Genomic DNA, 5092 nt, shown 5'->3' on the forward strand with positions numbered 1-5092 from the left:
ATATAGATAATATTACACTCTCAAACTAAGTCAATCTATGACCTGGAGATATCTTTACATAAGGTTTAGTAGTCCCTGGTTCTATGTGAGTTTGACACCACTGGTGTTATGGATAGAGAGCTGACCTTGAAACCAGAAAGAACTGAGTTCAAATTGTGCCTCTGACACAGGATGACTCTGACTCTGAGGATCAATCTAAGACCAGTGGTTGAGAAGGTGTCAATAGAAGGAGGGTCCTTGTACGGAATTGTCTCTACCAGTGAAATCCCAAGTCTGCTCCCTATTCCTATTCCTACCTCCCAACTGTCCATGGCATCCTATACACAGTACAGGATCCTACAGTGATCCAAATACCCTCGACTTCACTCCTGCATCTGCTCATCAGGCTTAGCTTCTTGAAGGTTTTGCTGGTGGAACACAAGCTCTGGTAGATCCAACCATGGCTGAAAGGCTTCAAGGACCAGCCTGGCCATGCATCATTTGCAGATGCTCATCCCCAGCTCAGCTTCTTCAGCAAGAGGAGCCCTAATGGGCTTACGATCTGCCCCCGTGATGGGATACCCCACCGAATCCAACAGAGTCACAGCTGACATGGGTCTAAGAGAGCTCTCCTCTCCCTTCACCATCTCAGTAACCCAGGTGAGATCATTATCTCCATTTTAAAGATGAGGAGAGGAGAGATTAGATGACGTGCAGGGCCACACGCACATTATCTAGCTGGTGTTTGAGGAAGGACTTAAACATGGGTGTTCCTGATACCCAGAACTCCTTCTATGGTTGGGGCACTGGACTCAGGGCTTTACAGTTGTTATCTCCTCTGATTCCCCCCACAACCTTGGGATGTGGCTACTCTTAGTATCTCTTGTTGGACCCAAGTTTCTCCCCATTCCAACCCATTCTTCTTCAGCTACGAGTAATTTCAATGAAGCCCGAGTCTGACCATGTCACTCTTCTACTCCATCAACTCCAGTGGCTTCTTTTTGCTTCCAGGATTAAATATGAAGCTCTGTTTGTAATTAAAAAAAACTCTCTTCCTTTCTAGCCCAGCCTCTTTCTACCTCTCTGATCTTTTTTACACTGACTCCCTTTCATGAACTCTAAGATCCTTCTATATTAATCTGCTCAGTGTACCTCAAGCAATACACTCCAAATCCCATCTCCCACCTCCATGGCTTGACCCTGGCTGATTTGCAGAGCCTGGAATGATTTCTCTTAGTTTTCCCTACATTCTTCAAAATTCAGCTCTATTCCCATCTTAAAGAAGGCATTTCGTAGTCCCTCTAGTTGCTCGTGTCTTCCCCACTGAGATTATCTTCCATTCTCTCTCTCTCTCTCTCTCTCTCTCTCCTCTCAATGTTTCTTTTCTCTCATATATATGTATATATGTACATATATACATATACATGTATATTTATAAACTCTTATTTCTGTCTTAGTAACAACTCTAAAATAGAAAGACAAGGGCTGGGGAAATGGGGTTGTCACTTGCCCAGGGTTACAAAGCTAGGTAGGGTCAAAGGCCAGATTTGAACCCAGGACCTTCTTTCTCCAGGCCTAATGCTCTATGTGCTATACCACTTAGATGCTCCCTTTTTCTTTGCAGAACACTAAATCTATATTTGCATCCACATACATGCCTTGGCTTGGTTGAACTATATAACAAATTAAATGAGTAATGTCTACTGTATGACAAACAAATTTTAACCATTGAAATAAATTGAACTGGAATGAAATAAATATAAACAAAAGTCCAATAAATTGAACCTCTATATAAATGTAGTGTTATTTTAAAGGAAATATATGGATAGATAGATAGATAGATAGATAGATGGATGGATGGATAGATAGGTAGACACAGATGGAGATACATACATACATAGAAAGATAGATGGATGGATGGATGGATGGATGGATGGATGGATGGATAGATGGATAGGTGATAGATTGATAGATATGTAGGTAGGTAGGTAGCACAGTGGATAAAGCTCCAGGCCTAGAGTTAGAAAGACCTGAGTTCTAATCTATCCTCAGATACTTTAAAAAAACACATTACCTTCTGTTTTAGAGTCAATACTGTAAGCAATTGGGGTTAAATGACTTGCCTAGGATCAATTAACTAGGAAATGTCTGAGGCCAGATTTATCCTCAGCTATTTATTATGTATGACGTTGGGCAAGTCATTTGGTTTTCTCATCTGTAAAATGAATTGGAGAAGGAAATGGAGGGGGAAGCTGGGTGGCTCAGTGGATTGAGAGACAGGCCCAGAGATGGGAGGTCCTGGGTTTAAATCTGACCTCAGATACTTCCCAGCTGTGTGATCCTGGGCAAGTCACTTAACCCCCATTGCCTATCCCTTACCACTCTTCTGCCTTGGAACCAATACCTAGTATTGATTCCATGATGGAAGATGAAGGTGTAAAATAAAAAAGAAGAAAATGGCAAGTGTCTTTGCCAAGAAAATCTCAAATGGAGTCATGAAGAATTCAGTAGGACTCCACAACAATTAGAATATAAGCTTCTTAAGAGCAGGAGCTGGCACTCCATCCAGTGTCTGGCACATGATAATCTCTTCATGATAAATGCTTGGTTTTTTTGGAGTTCATCGAATCAGGAAAAGATATGGATTGCACCTAGTCCTCCAGACTCTGGTTTCTACAAACAGCCAAACAATATCTACAGAAAAAGAATGTCTAGAATAGAGGATATTTTCTCAATGCCCAGGTTTCCAGACCGAGGATTGCTTTCCAAAACTTGTAACTCTACTGGCACACATTAAGGGAGAAAAGCCAGATTCTTTAGAATTGAATATATGTGGTCACAGATCCAGGAGTTATACCAGGATGAGATTGGAACACTTGCCAGTGAAGTACTCAATGTGAAGAAGAAATCATCTCAGTCAGAAATGCAAAATCAAAAGAGCCAGAGGAAGAGTCAGTCACTAAGTACTTACTAAGCACCTACTATGTGCTAGTTATTTATTAAGCACATATCGTGTACAAAATCTCATCTGGGACTCGAATAAGCTGTAGCATGGGCAGCGGCCATACCCTGGGAAAACTGTCTTGGCAGATGGACTAAACCAGGTTGAGGGTCACCAACATACCTAAAACCTGTCAGTGAGTGAGGGGGAGGTCTACCCCAAGCATAGGAAGGGCTTCTCCCAGCAGAACGGACACACGAGAATAATTTATTCCAATAGCCATGAAGATGGCTGAAGTAGGCACAGTGGAGCACTTAGAGCTTGGTTAGACATGGAAGAGACTCTGTGTCCCTGGCCATCTCCAGTCATCCTGACTTTTGTCTTGCCATTGAACTTCAATGGCTGGAAGAGAGGGCAAGACTGATGACTTTGTGCACCGTGCCTCACTTCCATCCCCATGCACAGGGTGTTCCTTCTTCCACCCCATCTCCATTGTCTCCCATCTTTTGCTTGGAGGACTGTTTCATTCACCATCTTTATGACTTCCCAGATCTGAACTCCCTCCCCTGGCTACAACAGTCCTGAATGTGTTTTCTTCCCCCATTTAAATGTAATCCCCTTGATAGAGAGACTGCATTCCTCTCTATTTGTACCCCCAGTACTTAACAAAGTGATTGGCACATAGTATGTGCTTTATGAATGCCCTTTAGATAGCTAGGTGGCACAATGGACCAACTGCTAGACTCAAGAGTCAGGAAGACTTGTGTTTGAATCCAGTCTCACACTTATTAGCTGTGTGATTCTGGGCATTCCTGTCTTCCTCTGTTTCTTTATCTGTAGAATGGGGTCATACCACCTAAGGGGTCATCATGAGCATGAAATTAAAAAAATTATGTAAAGTATTTTTCAAATCTTTAAATGCTATATAACTGCTAAATATCATTTTTAGCCAGCTGAGTATTGCAGAGCATGGGATGCTTTACCTGGATTCAAGAAGACCTGAGTTCAAATCCTGTTTCAAACACTTGCCATGTATTGGGCAAGTCATGTAACCTGTCTGATTCAGTTTCCTCACTTGTAAAATGAAGATGATAGCACTTATCTTGCAGGGTTGTTGTGAGAATCAAATGTAATATTTGTAAAGAGTTTTGCAAACTTGAAGATGCTATATAAATGCTAATTATTATTATTGCTTTCATTCATCCTCCAAAACTAATACTTGTCATAACAATTAATCTGAGTTCAAATGACTTTTGATGTTGTTTTCATTTACTTTGTTATATTATTCTCCTGGTTCTGCTTTCGTTGTTTTCTATCAGTTCAAAAAAAATGTGTTCATGGAACGACCTCCAGGAATTGATGTAGAGTGAAAGGAGAACCTTATACACAGAACCAGGAGAACCTTAAACACAGAGACTGATACACTGTGGTACAATCAAACATAATGGACTTCTCTACTAGCAGCAATGCAAGGATCCAGAGCAAGGCTGAGGGACTTATGAGAAAGAAAACTAGCCATATTCAGAGGAAGAACTGTGGGAGGAGAAACACAGAAGAAAAACAACTGCTTGATTACATGGCCTGATGGGAATATTATTGGGGATGTAGACACTAAACGATAACTCTAGTCCAACTATCAATAATATGGAATTAGGTCTTGATTAATGATACATGTAAAACCCAGTGTAATTTCTTGTTGGCTAAGGGGGGGTTAGGGGGATTTGGGGGAGAGGGAAAGAACATGAAACATGTAACTAGGGGAAAATATTCAAAATAAAAAAAATTTTAATTAAAAAATAATAAATAAAAAAAGTGTGTTCAGGTTTTTTTTGACTTCCTTATATTTCTCATTTCTTATGGTACAATAGTATTCTAGCTAACACACCCATATAAGCATATATAAAGTATATATAATATATGTATTTCTCTTTTTACTTTTTTGCTTATCTATATCTATCTATCTATCTATAGGTCTGTCTGTCTATATATCTATATCTATCTATCTATCTATCTATAGGTCTGTCTGTCTATATATCTATATCTATCTATATCTATCTATCTATCTATCTATCTATATCTTTCTTTCTTTCTTTCTTTCTTTCTTTCTTTCTTTCTTTCTTTCTTTCTTTCTTTCTTTCTTTCTTTCTTTCTTTCTTTCTTTCTTTCTTTCTT

Source organism: Gracilinanus agilis, chromosome 2 (assembly GCF_016433145.1).
Source record: "Gracilinanus agilis isolate LMUSP501 chromosome 2, AgileGrace, whole genome shotgun sequence".
In the NCBI taxonomy this organism is placed as follows: Eukaryota; Metazoa; Chordata; class Mammalia; order Didelphimorphia; family Didelphidae; genus Gracilinanus; species Gracilinanus agilis.